The following is a 13,066-nucleotide window of genomic DNA, read 5'->3' as shown; positions in this document are numbered from 1 at the left end:
TGTTTTAAGATGCATTTGACAGGGAAGATTATCAAAGTTAGAAATATGTAACAAAAATTGGCAAAAACCCAAGTATTGGAATTTATGAAATGCTGTGTACATGACCTGTTGGTAATGACCGGCCTAGCTGGAGGACGGCCGACCGAGAAGCAGCGGGAGCGAAGCCCTTCCTGCTCACACCTGTGGGGCCCCGTAGAGAGCGTGAAATAAATAAAAGCCACTGAATATTTTTCAGAGAAAAATATATAGTGTATTCATAAAATAAAGGAAAATTTCAACTTTTACTGTTTGCAGGCGCTGCATGGCTCTCAGGGCAGCTGTCCTTTAACGCTGATCAGAGTCACCAGAACCAGTTTCTGCTCCAAACACATTAGGTGTCGGTGAGCAAGGGGCAGGCGGGCTAGGTCGGCAAAAATGGGGGGGGGGCTGTGTGATCAGCCTCACCCCAAATCCCTGAAATGCTGAGGCATAAAGACAGCAGAGGGGAGGGATGTAATCAGCCCTCCTGGTTTGTCGTAATCACCGGAGAAGAGACATTCAAAGGAGAAGTAGTCATGGTGCTATCATGGTGACGTCAAGAAGTTTTAAGCTCCCTGGCCAGTTTTCTATAAAAGACCATACAAGCACCCCTGTGGCAGCCCATTTGGGACCCCTCTCACTCTAGAGAGCTTTCTGTTCTCACCTTCACCTTAATACACCGTGACTTCACCCCTCCGCAGGATTCATCCTTGGCTCCTTGAGACAAGAACCCTGCAACCCCGCAGCACCTGCTTCATTCATGAATAAGGTAAAAGGGAACATTCCACACATAAAGAGAAGAAGAGAAGAGTAAAACAAACCAAAATCTCCCTGGTTCCCTTGAGGTTAAGCTCCTACAGCTCTGCGTGTACTAAAAGCTTAAGATAACACTGTAACTCTAAAATGTCTTCTAATTTGTAAGTTCTTATGTTAAAAAAAAAAAAGTATATAACCTGCACCAGATGTTCCTCTCCCAACCAGCACTCTCTTCATTGGTTTTTGTTGTCATTTCATTTCTATTTTTTTATTTTGTTAAGAATTTTATTTATTTATTTGAGAGAGAGAGAGAGAGCATGAGCTCTCTCATGGGTCAGAGGGAGAAGCAGATTCCCTGCCAAGCAGGGAGCCTGATGAGGGGTCCCAGGACTCCAGGATCATCATCTGAGCCGAAGGCAGTCGCCCAACCAACTAAGCCACCCAGGTGCCCCTGTTGTCATTGTTTTAAGTAGACCCCATTCCCGGTGTGGAAGAGAGTGTTCTCTTCTTTTTGAATATTTTGTATTGGGGTGGGTGTCCGAACTTGGGCTCAAACAAAACTCTCATTAAGAGACTCTAAAAGTTGTATTAGTATTGCATCAATAGCATAAATATATTGCCTTAAATACTTTTTTGTTATTGAAGAAGACAAAAGGGTGATCTTCAGAAGTTAAGAAAAGGAAAAATGCATTTCTTTGTACCAGCAATAATCAATAAGATAATGTAAGAAAAAATGAAATGTACTCCATGACAGCAACGGAAACTAAAAAACACTGGGTAATTAATTAAGAGCACTCAAGACTTCTCTGGAGAAGACTCTGAAACTCTAGTAAAGGACACAGAAGATGATCTTAGTAAATGGACAGATATTTCTTGCTTTTGGATTAGGCAACTTAATGTTTCTTTTTTTAAAAAAATATTTTATTTATTTATTTTGACAGAAACACACTGAGAGAGGGAACACAAGCAGGGGGAGTGGAAGAGGGAGAAGCAGACTCCCCACTTAGCAGGGAGCCTGATGTGGGGCTCGATCCCAGGACTCCGGGATCATGACCTGAGCCGAAGGCAGACTCTGAATGACTGAGCCACCCGGGCACCCCACAGCTTAATATTTCAAAGATGTAATTCCCCCCCACCAAATCAACCTAAAAAGGGAAGGGGAAGATGTCCTATTACTATGGAGAGAAGAACTGACTGACAGCAGAAGAGATTGGTGTCAGACTTTTGCGGAGGTAGAAATCCAACAGATGATAAATGTGGCACAACAATCAAGGGCAAAAGAGTAGGTTCTTTAGTAGAAGCATTGAGAGCGTGAGTTCCCGCGAAGAGAAAAACAGAGCAGATCTTTCCTTAACAATGCACACAATGGTAGCCTCTAAACGAACCAAAGACCTGAAAGGAACAGAAATGAGACTTGCAGGAAAAATACACAGGACAGCTTGTTGAGAGATGCTCTGCTGATCAACTATCAGAGAACGGCGAACTAGAGTCAGTGAGATGCTAACACTTCACGCTGGGGGGCTGGAGAAGTTAGAAGCCTGGATATCACTAGTGTTAGCATTTGAGGTTAAATATTTTTCTCTCATGTGAAATCACAAATTTGTATGGCTGGTACCCCAGGCAGTGATCAGGGACCTGAGTCCCCCCCCAAATGAGGATGTTCTACCTGGTGACTTGAAGGAGAGGAGGAGAATGGATAAGAGGGTAATGAGCTGTGTCTGCCACAGTCTTTACATATGGTTACCTGCCGTACCACGATGCAGCCTGTGGTCAAGAGGAAGACCCCAAAGTCCTGTCCAGTCCCAAATGCTTCTCAGCCCAGTCACTCTTGACATGGTACCGCCTCTGCATCAGGTCCTGTCACTGCGGGGCAGCTCACGTGCCCACACATACTCAACCCACAATGTGGAGAAGGAGGAGAATGGGAAACAGTATTCATTCATAGTAACATTCAACTCTGCTTGGCAGTGCCCAATGGTACGTCTGACTTGTGGTTATTTAAATAAACTGTGTGGCATTTGAATGCAAAGTTTTCACATACCTGTAAGCAAGCTTTGCTGTCATCTCTGTGCAGGGTCTGCAGAATCCTCCCATGGGCACTTCTGCATGAATACTGGAGACCCTCTCCCTGGCAGGGAAAGGAGCTCTGGAGCAGCACCCTGGTACCCAGACTCAGCGCTGGGAGGAGCTCTCTAGGTCTCATCAGGTCTGACTTGGCTCTCTGAGGAGTGGAGTGTCCTTGTTCATAATCTGGATGCCCATCTGCAAAGGAATGTGGGAGGCTGCCCTAGCTGCTGCCGCCTGACTTTGCAGAGGCTTCCTGATTGATAGCTAAGTCCCTGGCTCAGCTTTTCACATACACACTTCCACTCAGCTCCACATGCTGACGTGACAGAAACACAGCCCCATCTAGTCATGGGTTTACGTCTGAGGACTCTTTTATTTGTTGGCCTCTGTGTGGTCACCATCCTTCTCTCTCTCTCTCTCTCTCCAGCACAGGGTGACTACCTTGAGGCCACCAGCACTGCCATATATCCTTCAAGTATTTATAGAATAACCTTCCACAAGTGAAACACAGGGCTGCTCTCTATGGGGTGGGTTGCCTTCATGTCTGTTGGATCTGGGTGGTCACAAGGGCTCTGTGCTTAGAAGGGCTAACACTTGGTTTAATGCTGGATTGACCCCTGTCATATGGCTAAGAACTCTGAGTATTTGAGAGGGATGTGGGTCACAGACTTGGCTGTCTCTTCAGACCCTTTCTTTCTTAAAGCTTCTTGTGGGGTTCAGAAGAGGCTGGCATTTTCAGCCTTGTGGGGCCTTCTTATCAGAGTCATAGACCACAGGCCACAGGTAGAGGGAAACCCCTTGTCCAGCTGTCATGTCCTCCATCTGCCTTCCTCTAGCTCAAGTCTCTCTAGGTGGGCTTTGCTTAAAGTGGCAAGAAATAACCAACACTTGCCAATGTTCTGAACTATTTTCAACTGCTTCCTCTAGGGCTATAGTTTTAGTCACATGCAGTCTACTCCTAACACATCACAAGCAAGAGCCACACCAAATGCTTTTTCATGCATAGCAAGCGTCACCAGGTTTCTACCTATAAAATCTCTGTCCTGACTGATTGACCATTAAGCCAACTCCACATGGATTAGTTCTGTTGTGGCCCCAGCCTGCTCCCAGGTATCGAGTTCTGAATTAGTTAGAATAAAGCTCAGTTGATGTAAAGGGGCTCAAAACCAACATTGGCTTCAGCAAGGCCCAGGGCTGTTTCTGTCTCCTGTGACAGTCCACATTGAGTGTGGTGGCCGTCCTCCTGAGGCTGGAGGGACACAGGCCATTTCAACCTGAGGATTCCACCCTCCTCAGCACACTTTCATGGCTAAAGATGGTGCACTACTATGTTCCATTTCAGCCAGCAAAAAAGGTGTTTTTGAGGATACACCAAGAAGATGTGCACTTTCCTTCTGCCTATGGCCCACATGTCATACGTCACTGCAGCACAGCTCAGAAACATCATTATTTGCTTGGATGGGAAAATGCTCAGATACATTTCCATCCCTATAAGGGACAGAGAGAAGGGACGGTAAGGGACAGACAGCAGGCTGTGTGCATCTACGGTGAAAGAAAATAACACAAACCATGAAGCAACATCAGAAAACATTGGAGGGAAACATCTTTATAGATGCCCAACACAATGTCTTATGAAAACACAGTTAAAAACCCACCATAATGTGCCCAAGGGAAAGAACATTTGTATAGAATATGGTAGATCACTGGTCCCATGTTCTGTCCAGTGTTCTTCTCAAATGGGCCTCAAGTTCTTGTTGGGAGCTGGAGGTGTAGGTTGGGTCAGGAAGTCAGTATCTCATGGCCACAGGGAGTTTCTCAGTTCAGCAGCTGACTTTCTTGTATAGTGTCAGCACAGTTATCTTTGTGCTTTTGTGTGTGTGTGACTTTCAGATTGACTGAAAAATTATGTTTTTCATCAACCTTATAATAAAAATATTTTATTCTAGACCAATTCATGAGGTAGTGGCATTTTTACTATAATAAATTGATTAGAGGTCTGCCTATTAGCACATAATAGACATCTAATCAATTTATTGAGAATAAATTATCTAATAAATTTAGAAAGAAAAGAAAGGGGAAAAACTTAAACTAAGAATGGACCATAAGAACTTTTATAAATTGTTTTTCACATGACAAACTACATGCTGAAGCCTGAAATCTTATTTTTTAAATTTATTTAAAAAATATTTTATTTATTTATTTGACAGAGAGAAGGAGAGAGATCATAAGTAGGCAGACAGTCAGGCAGAGAGATGGGGAGAAGCAGGTTTCCCACTGAGCAGAGAGTCCAATGCAGGCTCGATCCCAGGACCCTGGGATCATGACCTGAGTGGAAGGCAGACACTTAACCTATTGAGCCACCCAGGCACCCATGAAGCCTGAAATTTTAAAAATATTTAATTTATTTATTTGAGAGAGGGAGATAGCAAGAGAAAACATAAGCAGGGGTGGGGGAGAGGGAGAAGCAGACTCCCCACTGAGCAGGGAGCCCTATGTGGGCCAATCCCAGGATCCTGGGACCACGACTTGAGCCAAAAGAAGATGCTTAACAGACCAAGCCACTCAGGTGCCCCCAAAGCCTGAAAATTTCTTTTAATGGTTGATTGCAACAACAAAAAAAGCCATAAAACCAGGTAAAAGCAAAAATGAGGAAGAAATCAAGGAGACCATAGCTAAAACTTGTTATGGATTGAATGTTTGTGTCACTGCCCTCTAGATTCACATGTTGAAGCCCTAAACTTCAACGTGATAGTGTTGGGAGGTAGGACCTTTGGGTGGTGATTTGGGTTAGATGAGATCATGAGGATGGGATCCTTATGATGGGATTAGTGCTTAAGAAGAGGAAGAGAGACCACAGTGCATTCACTCTCTCTCTTTCTCTCTCTCCCTCCCTCTCTCCCTTTGCCCATCTCTCTCCCCCAGTCTCCCCCTCTCCTCTTCCCTCCCTGCCACCCATGTGAAGACAATGAGAGGTTGTCAGACTGTAAGCCAGGAAGAAAGCCCTTACCAGGGAAACCAAATTAGCCAGCACCTTGACCTTGAACTTTCTAGCATCCAGACTGTGGGAAATAAATTCCGTTTTTTAAGCCAATTAGTCAGTGGTGTCAAGTTATGGCAATTCAAGCTGACCAATAATGATTTTGGTACTGAATAATGGGGTGATGAGTAACAAAAACCGAAAAATGTGGAACTGGGTTTAGAACTTGACAGTGGCAAGAGTTTTGCTAGAAATGTGGATGTTGAGGGTGATTCTGGTGAGAACTCAAAAAGAAAATGGGAGAGATATAGAGAAAGATTCTATCTTCTTGGAGAATATATAAATAATCATGACTAGAATATGAGTAGAAATATGAATGGTAGAGGCCATTTTGATGAGGCCTCACATGGAAACAAGGACCACATTATTGGAAACTGGAGGAAGGGTGATTCTGGTTATAAAGTGGCAAAGAACTTGGCTAAATTGTGTTCATGATCTAGTCTTTGTGGAAGGTGGATTTGTGAACGATTTTTCCTGCTAGGTCTTCAGTTTGCTTGGAACTTATCACTTCCTTATTCCTTCCAATTCTCCTTTTTGGAATGGGAATGTCTATTCTATGCCTTTCCCACCATTGTCTTTCGGAAGTACATAGCTTATGTGGTTATATAGGTTTCAGCTGTAGAAGAATTTTGCCTCAGAACAAGTCATATCTCAGGTCTCATCTGTTTCTGACACAGATGATATTTAGATGAGACTTTGAAATTAGTCTTTAGAGTTGATACTGGAATGAGTTAAGATTTTTGGGACTGTAGGGATGGAATGACTGTATTCTGCATGGAAGAAGGACAGGAATTTTTGCGGGCCATGGAGGGAAGGCTATGGATTGAATGTTTGTGTCCCCCAAGTTCATATGTTGAAGCTCTGGCCCATATGTGATAGTATGTGGAAGTGGAACTTTGGAAGACGATTTGGTTACATGAGGTCAAGAGAATGGGACTCCCATGATAGGACTAGTATTCTTATAAGAAGAAGAGGAGTATGCTCTGCCCTCTCTCTCTCTCTCTCTATCTATCTATCTATCTCCTCTCTCTCTCTGTCATGTGAGGACATGGTGAGAAGGCAGCCATCTTCAAGTCAGGAAGAGGCCCTTTATCAAGAATCTGATCATGATGGCACCCTGATCTTGGAATTGCCAGCCTCTAGAACTGTGAGAGATAAGTGTCTGTTGTAAATCACATAATCTATGGTATTTTGTTATGACAGCCAAGCTGACTAAGACACTAGTCAATTTTGCTTCAAATCTGGGTCTTATAGATTTGCCACATTTAACTACTTTTCACAGACTAGAAAATTTCATATGGCATAGAGTCAGCACACCTGAGTTCACCAGATATCCTTTCTATATAAAGGATAAGTCTTCTCAAGTTGGGAGAGCCAATAAAATGATGAATATGTTTGAAAATGAACATTAAAATTAATAAACTTTTAGCTATATTGACTAAGAAAAGAAGAAAAGACTCAAACTATTAAAATTAGAAACAGAAATGGGGATATTACTTCCAATTTGACAGAAATAAAAAGGATTATAAGAGAGTGCTGTGAACAGTTGTGTGTCACCAAACTGGATAACCTGGAGGAAATGGAAAAATTCTTAGAAACACACAAGCTACTAAGACTGAATCATGAAGAAATAGAAAATGTGAACAGACATAAAATAGGAATGGAAATACTAACAACAACAACAACAACAGCAAAAAGCCCTGGACCTGATGGCTTTATTAGTGAATTCTGCCAAACATTTAAGGGAACATTAACACCAATTCTTCTTAGACCTTCCAATACATTGAAGAGGAGGGATCATATCTTAACTCATTCCATTAGGCCAGCATCGTCAATCTGGAAAGTCTACATATAGCATGATTCCAACTATAGGTCATCCTGAAAAAGGCAAAACTATGTAAACAGTAAAAGTCAGTGGTTTCCAGGGATAGAAGGGAGGGGGTAAATAGATAGAGCACAGATTTTTAGGGCAATTAAATACTCTATATGGTCCCATAATGATGGTTACATGTCATTATATAGTTGTACACATCCAAAGACTGTAGGACAGCAAGAGTGAATCGAAATGGCCTTTGCGTGAGTATGATGTGTTCATGTGGGTCCATCCGTTGTAACAAATGTTCCAGTCTGGTGGTTATTGGTACTGGAGGAGGCTGTGATGCGTGGGAGTTTGAGGATATATGGGAACTCTCTGTACCTTCATCTCAACTTTCCTATGAACCTAAAACTGCCCTAAAAAAACACAAACATCACTCAGGGAAAGGAAAACCAAGGCCCAACCCACAAAAGACATGGATTCTTGTCTTTGTCCATCTGTCTGTCCGTCCTTTCCTTCCTTCCTTCTTTCCTTTCCCTCTTTCTTTCTAGTACACACTACTCCCAGCATGGAGACCATCACAGGGCTTGAACTCATGACCCTGAGAACAAGACCTGAGCTGAGATCAAGAGTCAGATGTTTAACTTAATGAGCCACCCAGACACCCTCCATTCTCACTTTTCTAAAGCAATTGCTGGTACAGAGGATCATTCCCATCAGGGATTCTTTGATGAAATGGGAACATTATCAACCTGTGAGAATGGGTTCACCACAGGGCACAGGTCAGGTGAAGCCTAGGGCTTCTATCCAAAACTCACAGCCCATGTTCTTAGTGTGGTGGAGAGGTCCAGGGTAAAATCTGAATTGTGGGTGGACTCCTTAAGAGAGTTCAGGACCCCTAGTGGACAGGATTCATACTGGTTCATCCTGCCATCTCAGGTGTCTGTGGGTCAAGCTTCTTCCTGAGTCAGGGCTACCTGGAGGCCGGCACTGAGCTGGAAAGACTGGCCACAAGTGATTCCATATATCCCCAGAAAGCAGAATCCATAGAATGAAGCTCAGATGTTGCCCCAGTTCTGAACATCTGGGCCTCTTTTCAGCAGGGGACATGGAAATGTCAAGTGAGGACAAATGCACAAAATGCTCCGTCATCTGGGTTGGACAGAAAAGGATCAGTAGAAAGTGTTTTCATCACCTTTAAAATGAGTAATATGGAAACATAGAGATCTTAACTAGGTTAATGTAGATAACCTCATGCTTGCTGCTTGATTAGAACGAGGTCAGCAAGAAACAGGCTCCAAACTCTCTCTTTGTTTTTTGTTTTTGTTTTCTTTTTGGTCTTTCAGCAGGAACTCAGAGGCAGACAGAAGTGAGTAGGGGCTTTTAAAGGTGAGACTCTGCTGGCCAACCCTGGGCTTCTACAGATTTGACCTTTGTCTCCCTCTCCACCAGGCCCAGGTCCCTCAAAATGGAGGATGCCAGTTCCTAGAGCCAGTCCTTCTCAGAAATCAGAGTTCCCTAAGGAGCTCATTGGGGGAAGAGAGACCTAGCACTCCGCTTGCTCTGCACTACCCTCTGTGGGGATAACACAGTGATGGAGCCGGGAAGGAGTCTTACCCTCTAGGGACAGTGACACATAGTGGAAGAATTCTTGGATGTTTCTGAGGCAACATTTGGGGAACCTGGCTTTGGATAAGTTGTTAAGGCCCTTAATTTTTCAGACTTCTCCTTTGAGAAGGCACTTAGTCCTACATGACCACTTGGGATATGCATGTGGAATGACCCATCAGTCACAGACTAAGCCTTACTGCTGTGGCTATTGATCCTTTGACCTTGGAAACTAATTCCTGGGGGCACTCAAGGTTGGATTTTGAAGTACCCTATGCCCAAGAAGACATTATGTTCAGGCTCCCACAGGGTACTTTTGTACCTCCCTTCAACACTACAATCTGTTCTCTTATTTCCCGGCTGTAAGGCTCACTGGATAGACCCTAAAGTGGCAGTGGACAGCCCTCCCCCTTGGAAGAGTCATTTGTGCCCTGTTACTCCAGGGCTCATCTCTCTAGCTTCCCCATGGATTACCAGGGCCTGTGCAGCATGTGGTTGACCTGGGAGCAAGAAGCACAAGGAAAGGGAGGTGCCCAGAGCCATGAGGTGAGGGATAGAAGGACTATCAGAAATCAGGGATGTGGGGAAAGGGGATACTTGCCAGCCCTCTCTGGCCTGTCTGCCCCCTTCTCTCCAAGATGCTCTTCTCGCCTCTGGTCTCTCACAGGTAACTGTGCATGTGTCACTTTGAGAGTCAGAAGGTGGGAAGGTCTATTGGGTGGGGTCACTGCACACTCCTCATGGCTCCATTCTGAGGAGCCCCTCGCCCGTTAGCACCAAGAGTTTGGCTCCCTCATAGTGCCTGCTACATCACCACAGTCCCTCTCAAGTGTGCCCCATTCTCAGTTTGGGGCCCTCAGTGTTCCTAGTTGCAACATCACACTCTCCTCAAGCAGTTCCTCCTTTTGAGGGTCAGACTCCATCGCTCCAGTGTCCCCACTGTGCCTCTGAGACTTCACTGCAGACACATGCACTCAACCTATTAGACCTCAGAGCCTGAGCTCTGTGATCTCATGCCTTCCTGTGGACTCTGCTTAGCTCACTTCCTTTTGCACCCTTCCTCTCGACCCTTACGTAGTCTTGCTCCTGAATTGACCCTAGTCCTTTCAGCTTGGGGTGTTTGCAGAAGCTTGTCTGTGCTTGCCACACGTATGTGGTCATGCCCAGTGCAGCCCGGCTCCCGCCTCGGTTCCTCCTCCCCGCAGGGCTTGGCATGCAGTTCCAGTGGATATCCTGGGTTTTAAATCCTGGGACACTTTTAGTCCTTTTAAAGGACTTCCATTGAATTTGATGCAGTTATCACCCCAGCCTTTAAGTTTCTCTTTTACTTCAATGTTATCAGGATCCTGATTTTAGTCTGATTCCACTAATGAGTTCCATCTCTCATTGATGGACTCCATTTCCTCTGTCTGCCCTCAATGATGCTTTCGCCCAGGCCCCAAACTTCTGCCAGTCTAATGACTCCAACATGGCCCAGAGCACCATCACTTCCTCACCTCCTTTCACATCTATCCCCATACAAGAAAACACCAACTTTATCTTGGCTGATGTACTCAGACACTTAAATAAGAAATGAGGGGTCGTCCTTGATCTTATTTCTTCCTCACTGTCTAAATCTGTCCAGTCACCTAGTCCTTCTAATTTTACCCCTTAAGCATTTCTGGCACTTGTGCCTTCTCTTGAATGCTTGTCACAAATTCACTCCTGTATCACCTTTATCTTGGTTAATTCTAACCCTTTCAATCTTAAGTGACTTTATCTGCCTACCCCTTCACCTTGCTTACCCGTTTATCTACCATAGGTTCAGTTCCAATCACCTTTACTAGAATCAACACATTCTTCTTGTTCACTCCCACCAGTTAAATCCCATAAACCTTTATGTGCATCATCCCTACAATCTCCTCATTCTTTTCCCCACCAGCAGGCTCATAACAGCCACTTCCCTGCCTCTTACCTTAGCTGTTAAAACAACATCATCCTGACTTGATACAGCTTAAATACTCTCAAAGCTTTCAATTCCCCTTTTTATAGCCGGTGCCCAGTCCTGGTCCCTAGGGTCATGCATGGTGGGGAGTCTCAGCCTCAGCCTCTGCCTCTGCTTGCCTGGGACTCTGCACCCAGCATGAGAACTGCCCCTGTGCCCACACTCACTTGTGCTTATGACTGTCCTGGCCCATTTCTCTCCCTTCCTCCTCACTTTTGACCAGTTCCCTAGGCCCACTGAGACTGGGTCCTCCCTCTCTTGCTCTTTACTTGGGGATGGAGGAGAGGGGAGATGACATTACTGCTCCAACAGCCACACATGGTATTCGCCTCGAGAAATAAGGGAATTGGAGCTGTACATTCCCATGTGGGTCCTGAGGGAGGGCTGTGTTCTCAGAATATATTTTTGAGGAGTGGAAGGGGGTTGTTTTTAGCCATGAGTTTGTCCACTTAAGTGGTGTTCCCTTCATCTTGGTCTTTTGTAGGGACTTTTTGTGGATGTGTTCTTTCAATTTTTAAAAAAAATATTTTATTTATTTATTTGTCAGAGAGGGAGGGAGAGGGAGGGAGCACACAGGCAGGGGAAGTGGCAGGCAGAGGGAGAAGCGGGTTCCCTGCTGAGCAAGGACCCTGGGGTCATGACTTGAGCGAAGGCACATGCTTCACAGACTGAGCCCCCCAGGTGCCCTGTGTGTTATGTTGAAGAAATTTGGAACAGATGATCAGGACCAGAGAAACTGTGTTGGGGGAAACAGAGAGATCTTGGTCAAAGGGCATAACCTTGTAGTTACAAAATGAGTAAGTTTGGGCATCTAATGCACTGCATGGTGATTATACTTAATAGCACTGCACGCTGTACTTGAAATTTGCTGACAATAGATGTTAAGTTTTCTTTTTTTTCTTTTTCTTTTTTATTTTTTTTAAAAGATTTTTATTTTTTTATTTATTTGACAGAGAGAGATCACAAGTAGGCAGAGAGGCAGGCAGAGAGAGAGGAGGAAGCAGGCTCCCTGCTGAGCAGAGAGCCCCATGCGGGACTCGATCCCAGGACCCTGAGATCATGACCTGAGCCGAAGGCAGCGGCTTAACCCACTGAGCCACCCAGGCGCCCCAGATGTTAAGTTTTCTTATCACACAAAGAAAGGCATGGAAAAACTGTGTGAGGTGATGGACTTGTTAACTAGCTTTATTGTGGTAACCATTTAGCAATGTATAAGTGTATTCAATCATCACCTTGTATACCTTAAATATATACTATTTTTGTTAATTTACCCCAATAAACATGCAAGAAAAAAAGATCAGAGAAACTACCCTGGAAATGCAGGGAGGGCTTTGGGTGCAGTGCCCTAGGCAGACCTTTCTGCTGGAGAACTGGACAGCATCATGGATGTTTCAGTGTGGCAGGGAATCACCATCCCCAGGAAAAGGATTCTTACCACAGCTAGGGGTCTCAATCTCTCTCTCTCTCTCTCTTTTTTAAAAAATATTTTAATTTATTTTTTATTTGAGAGAGAGAGATCACAAGCAGGCAGAGAGGCAGGCAGAGAGAGAGGAGGAAGCAGGCTCCCCGCTGGGCAGATAGCCCGACACGGGACTCAATCCCAGGACCCTGGGATCATGACCTGAGCCGAAGACAGAGGCTTTAACCCACTGAGCCACCCAGGCGCCCCTAGCTAGGGGTCTCTTAAGGCCCCTTTTGTTCTAGGTTTCTGGAAAAATGGGATTGTGACTAATACAGAGAACTTCCTGATCTCATTCCACAGTCAGAATGACAACCTTGA

This window comes from Mustela nivalis, assembly GCF_964662115.1.
Source record: "Mustela nivalis genome assembly, chromosome: 2".
NCBI lineage: Eukaryota > Metazoa > Chordata > Mammalia > Carnivora > Mustelidae > Mustela > Mustela nivalis.
Note: the sequence above shows the minus strand (reverse complement) of the source record.